Below are 11,964 nucleotides of genomic sequence, written 5' to 3'. Positions count from 1 at the left end.
CATTGTAGGGGAAATGGAAGGTCCATGGTCAGGGTCCTCAACTGATCCTAATCTACTCACCCACTGTGAAAGTGCAATGATGTAATACTTAGCCTGCTATGCAGGCTCATGCTTGCACATGTGTTGGCAAAAAGCCATTATTGCCTGTGCTGCTATATAAAGAGCTTTACGCAGTGCTCAGCAGAGAATCTGGAGTAGAGGCAGAACCTGGAGCTGAGGCAGAGACAGAGACAGGCTTGCTGCATGCAGGCTTGCCAGATGCAGACGTGATCCTAATGCTCGACCTGCTGATACCGGGGTTCGTGGAGTTGAATAATGAACTTTGTGAACCAACAAGGTAGGAGATTTACAGAGAAAGTTTTATGCAGGATAAGAGAAAGTATGGAACTCCCAACAGGTGCAGGGAGGGGCAAAGGCTGCCGCATGGGGTCTCAGTTTCTAGGGTTTTATGCCTGTTGCAGTGGGAGCTTTTAGTTTCCTATAGGTTCAGCCAGAATGCTAGCTGTGTTTTAACCTGTCTCATTAAAGGTTACCAGGTTACCCTATTGTAAACTAATGTGCCTACAGGACTACCGTCAGCAAGCTGTTCCATATCACTATGTCCTGTTGGGGGGGCTACGTTGTTACATTGTTTCAACCTTAAGCACCCTGTTATTCCTCTACATTCCTGAAGCGAAGCTTCAGTAGGACTTTGTCCTTTTCCAGGGCCCACACTCTACTCTAACTGGGCAGGGAGTATTCCCTCCTGCTTCCTTATCTCACTGCTACCATGAGAATAAAGCTTGGCATAAATCCTCTTACCCCCAATGTTCTGCTGTTGTTCAGTCTCACCAAAAGTAGAGTGAACTTGCCTGGAACTGGGAAAGCCCTCTGGCCTAGAGCTACAGGATTGGAAAAAATATATTATAAAGTAGCAATATGTAAAATAATATGAGATCAACACAAAAATAGTTCAATGGATAGCATAGAAGGCCTAGATATTTTGGTATTTGATAATTGAAGCATTTTATATCAGTGAGTAAAGAATGATTTAGTCAATTGACAGGGCTGACTAACTGGCTAAATATATGTAAACAAAAACAAATTTAGGTCTCTATTTCACAAAATGTATAACAGACAAATAACAGATGACATAAAGAGTCAGATATAATTCATGAAGAGTGGGAAAAAGCCTATACCTAGGTATATGTGAATTTGTATTTGCTTCAGGGTGGAAAAGGTATATTTCCTACTCCAAAATTCTGGAGTCCCTAAGACCACCCTTACTTCTGATATCCACTGCCAGTTCGGGGCTCCCCAAGACTACTCTCAGGTTCAATAATATGCAAAGACTCAAAGAACTTCAAAAAGCTTTTATACTCACAGTTATAGTTTATTATAGTGAACATTTACCACTTAAAAGCAGCAATAAGAAAAGTCTCATAGGGCAGGATCCAGGAGAGTTCCATGTGTTAGTTTTTCATTGTTTTCTCCCAGTATGGTCCTGTGGACATTGATAACATCTCCTAGAAATAATATGTGACAATATGTATGAAGCACTACCAATCAGGGAAGCTCACCCAAGCCTTGGCATTCAGACACAGACATGGTTGACTACCTACATGGATTACCTCAGTCTTTGACCCCTCCAGAGTTTGCATTGATACCACCTGGCCTGAACCCACAACCCCAACAATAAATCACATTATTAGTATACACTATCTGGCATGGCCCAAGGCTTTCAGATAAGCAAAGATATGCTTATCAAGCAGGACAATTCCAAGGACTTAGAGGTTACCTCCCAGGAGTAAAGATTAAACCTTGCTTATCTGTACAAGGTTAATCTTTTATTACACATCTAAGTAAAACAAAACAAACTGAACAATAGACTTCAGTATATTTGGGTACATAGAAATTTTAAATTTCAGTATATTTAATGACATGCAGTAAGAAAACAAAACCAAATTAAACTAACTGAAACATATACTTGCATCAGATATGGCAGATAAAATGTGAACATTCTCAATATATAGAATCTTCTTACAAATAAAGGAAAAGATGAATGACCTAATAATAATAATTTAAAAAATAGCTAACATTTAATAAACTATGTGATACCCACTGTTTTGAAAGTTTTACATATCATCATTCATTTAAACCTCAAAAACCACTATCTCTTTCTCATATATGATGAATGGGAGGGAAAGAAGAGTGTTTTTTATAAAATGATTTTCTGGGTAACAAACAGGAAATTCATAACAATGAAAATAAATGGCTACTAAATATGACAAAATGTTCAAAGAAATGCAAAATGACGAAAATTATAATCAGAAAATATTTGTTTTCAATTAGATACATAATGATGGAAACTTTGGTATGCTTAATCCTGGTAAGGATTTGATGAAATAGACCTTTCACAGAAAATTGAAAGGAACATAGTGATAACATTAGAATGTAATTTCACAAAACATAACAAATGTTACAGATAAATATACCCAATGTCTCATCAATTTCACTTACAGATATTAAGCTTAAGGAGATAATCAGAAATGTAAATATTTGTGTACAAGGATATTCATTGAAGAATCTTGGAAAACATTGAAAAGCTAGAGAGAAACTAATTGATCAGCAGTTGGGGCCATTTCACACAGCTATACTCCAGAAAACTTTGCAGCCAATAATCATGTCTTTATATGTGAAATCACATACATATAATATTTAATAAGAAAGAGCAGAATGAAAAAGGATATACATTGCATGATCCTAATTTTGTAGTATACACTCATACACATACATAAACATATACACATATATGCAACTATATAATTATTACTGCTAATATAATATATACATAAAATAAAGACTGGATACAGATGCACTAAATGCTAACAATGTGATCCCCAGGTGGTAAAATTGCAGGTGAGATCTGAGCACATTTCTGTTTTCCCCAAATTTTTTGAAATAAATACATGTTACCTTTATAATGAGAAAAATATGATATTAAAAATAAAACAAATAGCAAACCTGGTAACTCTTTGGATTCAACCATTTGATGCCAAGGACAAAAAGAATAGTCTGTATCTATTAAAGTGGCATAAGCTATGGTGTATTAAAAAGAAAACATTCATCAATTTATGGAATAAAAGCAAACCCCATTATAGTCATCTTCATGAATAAAAGAAACACAATTAGGAGTAGTATCTCTGCAGATTTCCCTCTCATTTTCTGGTGTAACCACAAAGTTGCACTGTTAAATACTACTAAACATATTGATATATTTCTGTTAAGCTTTTATATTTGCACATGTAAATTAATTTTGATTTTAATAATGTCTTATCAAAATTGAAATTTTACTGAATATGCTTTTGTGGATTGCATTTTCATATGTAATACTATTAATATTTTCCCACTGATATTTTCCCATGACCTGAAATATTTTTAAATGATTGATTTACTATGACTGCATAATTTTTAAACATTTGGATTTAAATATTTAGGTGGTTTTCTTAACTGTGTATTGAAACTTAAACTGCCTTTGATCATTCCTTCAGATTATAACTGAGAATGGTGAATGTGTATTTGAGATGTGACAGAAATGAAAGTATAAGGAAAGATGTCAAAACTCTTTTCCATCATCAGGTACACACTTTCTTGTGTTGTAGGATGTAACCTAGCTTATGAGTGCCTCTCCAATCAGATTTCATCTTTTTAATGCCCTCCTTTAAAATACTAATATCTTTAGATAGGCAAGTCAGGAGCCACTAATTTTTCACTCTTAATAATTTTAGCATATGCTTTTCTACAAAACAGGCTAGCCTGGAATACGTTGTGAACGTGGGCAAGAAAAGTGAGTGTAAAAGGAAAGGAAATGACTCTGGGAGAGTGTCAGGTAATCTAACTACTTCATACATTTTACTAAGGTTGGTCCTGTTCATTGACCTTCTACACATATCTTGGTTTTGATGCCGGGGTTCTTGTTTGCAGAGTTGAAGAATGAACTTAGCAAACACCAAAGGTAGGAGAGCCAGGGCAAAGGCTTTTATTTAGAAATAAAGTGATAGGAAAGAGCTCCTGGCTCACGTCAGGAAGGGACAAGAGAGCCCAGGGTGGTGCGTTGTCCAGGGAATTTATAAACAGTTGAGGATTTGGGGGAACTGATAAAGGGCTTAGGGTGTGGACTTGTTAAAAGTGGCCTTAGGGTGTTTGTCCTTGACGAGATATTATAGCATGCTAAAGTGAATCTTACATGTGATTACAAATAATTAGCATAATAAAAACATGGGCTATTTTCCTTTATCTGGGAAGTATCAACTGATCTCACTGAAGAATGACTCTAGAGCTTAATGTTTAACACAGAGTTTTGGTAGGGGGTTTCCTTGTATGTAGTTACACTGCTCTGACTGTAAATATCTTGCCTTGCTTTTTCCAGAGGCCCTCTCCCTATTCTGACTACACCCATGGTCCCTGTCTCAGTTCGATTCCCTTTGGGCTAAAGAAGAGTCATGTGATAGGACCACAGAGAGGAGGGGAATATTTTGCACTATTAGCCTTGATATTTGCTTAATGCAAGCAGTGAGTAACCCTGCAATCTTAATCTTTCTTTCCTTACACCCATGCCTTGTCAATTTTTGAGACTTAGAGTGTTGAAATAAGACTAAAAAAATTGCCTTCGATATTCCATTCCCACTTTTCAAAAAAGCAGTATCCTATTAAAGAAACATTATCCAATAGATTAATTCTACAGTTTACTTTTTGAACTTTGAATAGTTTTAAAAATACTCATTTCTGAAAAATACTTTTTTATGTCCATCCTTATTGCTTTTCTGTGAAACTAGATAAAAACATTCTAATGCTAAACCATTATTGATTCATCTTATTTTATTAAAAAAAAGAAAAGTTGGAAGGTCCCCTCTTTTGTTAAAAAGTCCTACCTACATTCTTGCAAAGTAACATTGTCAGAAATCATCTTTAGGGTCCAGCCTAGTGACAATTTTTCTTGCTAGTATTTTGTGTGCAGGCATGTTGGAAGCATTCTGGCAGTCAACTTGCAGCATCATTTCCCTATATAAAAGGTCAGAGAATAACAGTCCTTTTTAATGTGGTTTGACTTTTAAAATAAATCCATTTTGTTCGCCACTTAACAACTTGAAATCCTTTAGGTGTTTGTACATTGATTTGTTTTTAATCAATTGGTCAGGAGTCTTTGTAAGTATGAAAGATGGACTGATATCCAACTTCAGTACCTATTTAGACCACTGTTCTAACATGAAACACATAATCCTTTTTCTTGCCTCCTGAAATCCAAGGAGCCCTCTAGTGTTCCTTGTCATACAAAGTCAAAATACTTCAATATCTAGTTCCATTTTTGCATTTGGGTCTATGTGATTTGATATATTGTTTGTGCTTTAGTCAATATTAGTGGTTGAATTCAGTTTAGATTTGATTATATCTGTGAGCTTCTTTTGCATTTTATTTAGATGCCACAGATCAGGTTTTTTGTAGTAATAACCATTTTCTTGAAGGCTTATTCATTCCTTGTTTTTTTTCTTATTTTTTAATTTTGCTGTCATTAATGTACAATTACATGAACAACATTATGGTTACTAGGCTCCCCCTATTATCAAGTCCCCACCACATACCCCATTATAGTCATTGTCCATCAGCACAGTAAGATGCTGTAGAATCATTACTTGTCTTCTCTGTGTTATGCTGCCTTCCCCATGTCCTTGGCCCCTACATTATATGTGCTAATTGTAATGCCCCTTTTCCCCCCTTATCCCTCCCTTCCCACCCATCCTCCCCAGTCACTTTCCCTTTGGTAACTGTTAGTCCATTCTTGGGTTCTGTGAGTCTGCTGTTGTTTTGTTCCTTCAGTTTTTTCTTTGTTCTTAGACTCCACAGATGAGTGAAATCATTTGATACTTGTCTTTCTCCATCTGGCTTGTTTCACTGAGCATAATACCCTCTAGCTCCATCCATGTTGTTGCAAATGGTAGGATTTGTTTTCTTCTTATGGCTGAATAACACTTCATTGTGTATATGTCCACATCTTCTTTATCCATTCATCTACTGATGGACACTTAGGATACTTCCATTTCTTGGCTATTGTATATAGTGCTGCAATAAACATAGGTGTGCATCTGTCTTTTTCAGATTGGGCTGCTGCATTCTTAGGGTAAATTCCTAGGAGTGGAATTCCTGGGTCAAATGGAATTTCTATTTTTAGTTTTTTGAGGAACCTCCATGCTGCTTCTCATAATGGTGGAACTACTTTACATTCCCACCAGCAGTGAAGGAGGGTTTCCCTTTCTCCACATCCTCACCAACAGTTGTTGTTGTTTGTCTTTTGGATGGTGGGGATCCTAAGTGGTGTGAGGTGATATCTCATTGTGGTCTTAAATTGCATTTCTCTGCTGATTAGTGATGTGGAGCATCTTTTCATGTGCCTGTTGGCCATCTGAATTTCTTCTTTGGAGAACTGTCTGTTCAGCTCCTCTGCTGATTTTTTAATTGGCTTATTTGCTTTTTGATTGTTGAGGTACGTGAACTCTTTATATAATTTGGATATCAACCCCTTATCAGATGTGTCATTTATGAATATATTCTCCCATACTGTAGGATGTCTTTTTGTTCTACTGATGGTGGCCTTTGCTGTACAGAAGCTTTTTAGTTTGATATAGTCCTGCTTGTTCATTTTTGCTTTTGTTTCCCTTGCCTGGGGAAATATGTTCATGAAGAAGTTGTTCATGTTTAGTCCAAGAGATTTTTGCCTATGTTTTTATCTAAGAGTTTCATGGTTTCATGACTTACATTCAGGTCTTTGATCCATTTTGAGTTTACTTTTGTGTATGGGGTTAAACAATAATCCAGTTTCATTCTCTTACATGTAGCTGTCCAGTTTTGCCAACACCAGTTGTTGAAGAGGCCGTCATTTCTCCATTGTATATCCATGGCTTCTTTATTGTATATTAATTGACCATGTATGCTTGGGTTTATATCTGAGCTCTCTAGTCTGTTCCATTGGTCTATAGGTCTGTTCTTGTGCCAGTACCAAATTGTCTTGATTACTGTAGCTTTGTAGTAGAGCTTGAAGTCAGGGAGAATAATCTCCTCTGCTTTATTCTTCCTTCTCAGGATTGCTTTGGCTATTTGGCGTCTTTTGTGGTTCCATATGAATTTTATAACTATTTGCTCTAGTTCATTGAAGAATGCTGTTGGTAGTTTGATAGGGATTGCATTGAATCTGTAGATTGCTTTAGGCAGGATGGTCATTTTGGCAATATTACTTCTTCTATCCATGAGCATGGGATGTGTTTCCATTTATTGGTATCTTCTTTAATTTCTCTCATGAGTGTCTTGTAGTTTTCAGGGTATAGGTCTTTCACTTCCTTGGTTAGGTTTATTCCTAGTTATTTTATTCTTTTTGATGTAATTGTGAATGGAACTGTTTTCCTGTTTTCTCTTTCTGCTAGTTCATCATTAGTGTGTAGGAATACAACAGATTTCTGTGTATCAATTTTATATCCCTCAACTTTGCTGAATTCAGATATTAGATCTAATAGTTTTGGGGTGGATTCTTTAGGGTTTTTTATATGCAATATCATGTCATCTGCAAACAGGGACATTTTGACTTCTTCCTTACCAGTCTGGATGCCTTTTATTTCTTTGTGTTTTCTGATTGCCATGGCTAGGACCTCCAGAACTATGTTGAATAAAAGTTATTCATTCCTTGTTGTGTAATTGTTGCAGGTTAGCATTCTTGAAGTACTAACATTATGTAATTGTTTTCTTCTCTAATTCTGCTGTTTCTCAGGTGGACATTCAACTTCCATTGCTTAGGGAAATGGACTATATAAGCAGATGGAATGAAGATAGAAGAAAAAAGAGGCAACACCCAAGTTTTTGAGTTTTAAAACCCTAGGCTCTAATAGGATTCAAGTCACAGAAGATTAAGATTGCTACTCTACTATTCATATGTCCATATCAGAAAAGATTTCTGAGAACATGGCAAAGATCAGAGCGAAAGACACAGAGAAATTTTCCTTGAGATGGAACTTTTATCCCTAGTATTCCTCAGATTAATTTTGTATCAGCATGGGAGATAAATGTTCAAAACTCTATGTAGATTTGTGGAGTTTAAGAGCAGACAAAATATATGTAACTATTCTCAGTTAAATTCTGAAAAGATACCAAGACACCAACATTTCATATGATTTACATTGCCTAAGAGGAGTAATGTACTTTCCCCAATCTTTTTTTTCCAGTGCAAAATTTAAGGCCATACATTAATAAAAGAAAAGATAGACATAAAAATAAGAAAGAAAGTACAAAGTTGTCACTATTTGCAAACAATAAGATCTTTTACCTAGAAAGTTCAAGAGCATTAACTAACAGCTATTATAATTAATAAGAGAGTTCATCATTTTGGCCAGTATTAAGATCATTAACTTTCAGTTTTATTTCCAGATACCATCAAAGCAAAGTTAAATAGAAAATAAAAAGATCACATTTGCAAACAGAACCAAAAAACCACCAAAATAAATTGTAAAGCATAAATGGAGGGAACTATAGAATACTGAACACCAGCATACCAAAGCACCTATTACTGAAGTCCCAGATTATGATGGCCTAACTATATGCAAAATTTTAATATGAAAAGACCATTTAAATATCACTTTAAGACTGAATAAATGGAAGAACCAATATTTTAGGATATGTATCTATCTTTTCTTTTCAATTATTTGTTTTGTAAGAGATCTACAGATTAAGAGTTGATAAACTTTTTACATAAAGGGCCAGATAGTAAATATTTTAGGCTTTGTGGGCCACACAGTCTCAGTTGCAGTTACTCATCTTTAATGTTAAGGTGCTAAAGCTCCAATAGACCTGTGAGCATGGGTGTGTTCATTCCAATAGAAGTTTATTTACTAAAACCAGCAGGTTAGAATGAGCCCATAGGTCGCAGTTTGTCAATCCTTGCTATAATGCCTTTGAACATTTTTCTCTCTTCTTTAGAAACAAAAACTCAGTACTTCCTCAGTGCATACAAATTTATGTCCAAACTACTGGGAATGATATTCAAATCCCATCACATTGTTTTCAACACCTTTACCCATTTTGTTCCTCAGTACTCTCCTTCCTTTTAATCCCCTCTCTACTCCTATGTACTATATCCATTACACTTGAACTCTTAAATTTTTGACTTGGTGCAAATAGTGCCTGAATGTTCCTTTAACTCATTTATTCTGTCATCCATTTAGGAAATATTTACTGTGTACTTTTTATATGCTAGGCACTTTGTTAGAATACTGAAGATACAGTGGGGGAAAAAAAGGTAATATTTCCCCTCCCTTCAAAAAGTTTATGTTTTAGTCTAGCATACAGATGAGTAACTGCTTTGGGGCTTCATATGAAAAATTCAATCATAGCACAATAAATAGTGTTTGGGAACATAAAGCTGAAGAATAAAAGGTTTGATCCTATATTTCAATTGAATAGATGTTTAGACTTTATTCTTTTGACAAATGAATATTTTGGCTTCAAGTTTAAAAGTCTTACAGTTTTAATCAAAATCATATCTACATGCATGAATTTTACAAAAGAAAGCGATTTCAAGAATAAAGTCCACTTAACCACGTTAAGACCTTGATATGTTGTTTATATAGTGAAAATTGAACTATGTACAGTTTTAGCCTTTGTTGGTGGTATTCAGTTTTGATTTCTACCAAGTTTAATTTTTCATGGATCAATATTTGAAGTTTTAACTTTAGTTTCTATTCAATAATAATTTTTTTCTGAAAAATAACTATTTTAGCTCTTTGTATTAATAGTCCCAGTAATATTCATTATGAATATTTATAAATTATATTTCTTAAGGCTGAGAGCATGAACGGTGGAAGCCAAACAACCATAGCACTAAATGACAAGGCCAAACCTTTCCCAATAAGTGGCTTTCAAACTGAGACCTGAGGATGAGCAAGAGTTTGCCAGGTAAAGGGCATGGGGATGGGGCTTAGGGCACATAGACAAAGTGTTCCAATCAAAGAGACTCAGAGATGAAGGAAAGCATGATGTGTTATAAATTTCTGCTATTGCAGTTTTGTTTGTATTTTTTCTTCTACTTGTAATTTTCTTCCTCTTTCTTATCTGTTGAGACCCTTAGCCCTTTATAAAACTATTTCCCCTGGTATTATTTTTATATTTGGAAGACTTGACAACTTTGTATTTGTCTATTGCAGGCATTACATGCAAAGATGTTCGTGGTAGCTTCATAAGTTAAGTAGATATTTGAAATATGCTTAACATAGATAAGAGTAATTAGAGAGCATAAGCTGATCTGCCATGATTCTAGTAAATTGTTATTAAGTAAACACAAGCAGGATAGTCATACCATATGCAATATTTAATTTTTAATTTGTATGTGTCTCTTGCTCTAAAGAAATATAAGCAAACTTAAGTCTTTACTTTTGTACAGAAGGTTTTGAGTTATATGAACTTTGCTATACCATTTCATCTCATAAAAGTGAAGTTGAATAAATATGGCATTCTTATCCTTCTGCTTCGTGGTTGACTAATTTAGTGATCACAAATATTTTCTTTAAACAAGAATATAAGGACTATACCAGTTCAATCTGAAGCTAATCTTATATTTCACTGAATTTGGCACTGTTAATAAGATTGCAGTACAAATAAATGAATATCAAAATACATTAAAATTCATTATTGTCCAAAGCCTATCTGCATATTGTTTAGTTGTAATTTAACTAAATATGAGATGATATGTGTGGAAATTTTGTGACAGGAGATATTTTCTATAAAAAATAGATATTATTTTATGATGTGCTCAAATAGCATAAAACATTCATTTTTTTCTACAGTTTTTTTAAAAGCCAAATAAGGCTATAAGTTCATATATATATAAGAAGGTTGTTTGATTAATAAAAGCAGGGTCATAAACGTCTTGTTCTTTTTAGCTTTTGTTACCCTTTAAAAACAGATTAAGTTGAAACAAGGTGTTTTGCTTTGATATCCTCTGAACTTGATCACCATGCCTAAAGTTTGTATGCAGCACTCTTAGAAAATCCAGTGATTTAAATAGTCCAATGATTTATCCTTTAGTAATGTTCTTCCCTAAACTGTAGATTTAATAAATCACTCTATAGCTTGCTTTGCTATCAGATGACTTCTGTGCACATCCAAAGGACATTGCTTACTCTGCAACAACTCCTTTTCACATTATATTGTAAGATTCTATGTTGTACACCTGAGTCCAAACATGGTATTCTCTTCAGTTGATATCACTAGTCCCAGATGTCTTGACTTAATTCAATTTCACAACTATCCTCTGAAGAGAGAATATTAAACAATAGAGCTAGATAGCAATGAAGTTCACAAATAGAACCATACCACTTTAGTTGTCAATTATATTTCCTCATGAATGAGTTTTTGAGTTGCGGCCCAACTTAAAATTACAAACATCTTGGCCCACATGACCGTCATGAGACACTTAATAGTTCCTCATTTCCTTAAGAAGGAACACAATACTGGTTATATTTATGTACTAAAGACGGTCTACAGTTAAGATCACCACTGAAGACAGATTTTTAGTGAACTTTGTCATCTCTTATTTATTTATTTTAAAAACATTTTTCTTTTCTTCTTGAAGTAGTCTTTGAAGCCTGGAGCTCAACATTTTCTATGCAGATTCGCTGCAGTATCTTCCTTGCAGAGTTGCTGGTATTCTTGCTCCTGATTAAAATTCATGTTTTCTTTAAATAGCATGAAATATACTTCTTCAGACCTCTTTGGCCTTGGTCAGGAATGTATAACTGAAAAGTTTTCAGACAGGAGACTGGTAATTAGGCACAGCTTGAAAGCCAATCAAATGCAGTCTACTTTTGCTCCTAGGGAGAGCCTAGTGATTGCCATTGCAGTGAAGGAATCTCAGATTTGGGTCTGCAGAACTTGCCTAGCTCTCATTATAAT

The 11,964-nt window shown here is 34.8% G+C and overlaps 1 long non-coding RNA gene across 1 annotated transcript in view; it reads left to right on the top strand.

The window, feature by feature from the left end:
- Positions 1 to 207: 207 nt before the first annotated feature.
- Positions 208 to 11,964, top strand: part of LOC118929488 (uncharacterized) — a 31,359-nt gene continuing 19,602 nt past the window's right edge. Inside the window, exons 1-4 of the long non-coding RNA XR_005031592.2 lie at positions 208 to 337; positions 3,531 to 3,618; positions 3,790 to 3,868; positions 9,856 to 9,969. This is a non-coding gene — a long non-coding RNA (uncharacterized LOC118929488). The remainder of the gene's footprint in view (positions 338 to 3,530; positions 3,619 to 3,789; positions 3,869 to 9,855; positions 9,970 to 11,964) is intronic.

The sequence above is a fragment of the Manis pentadactyla genome, chromosome X (genome assembly GCF_030020395.1).
Source record: "Manis pentadactyla isolate mManPen7 chromosome X, mManPen7.hap1, whole genome shotgun sequence".
NCBI classification, from domain to species: domain Eukaryota; kingdom Metazoa; phylum Chordata; class Mammalia; order Pholidota; family Manidae; genus Manis; species Manis pentadactyla.
This window is presented reverse-complemented; position numbering and strand designations above follow the sequence as displayed.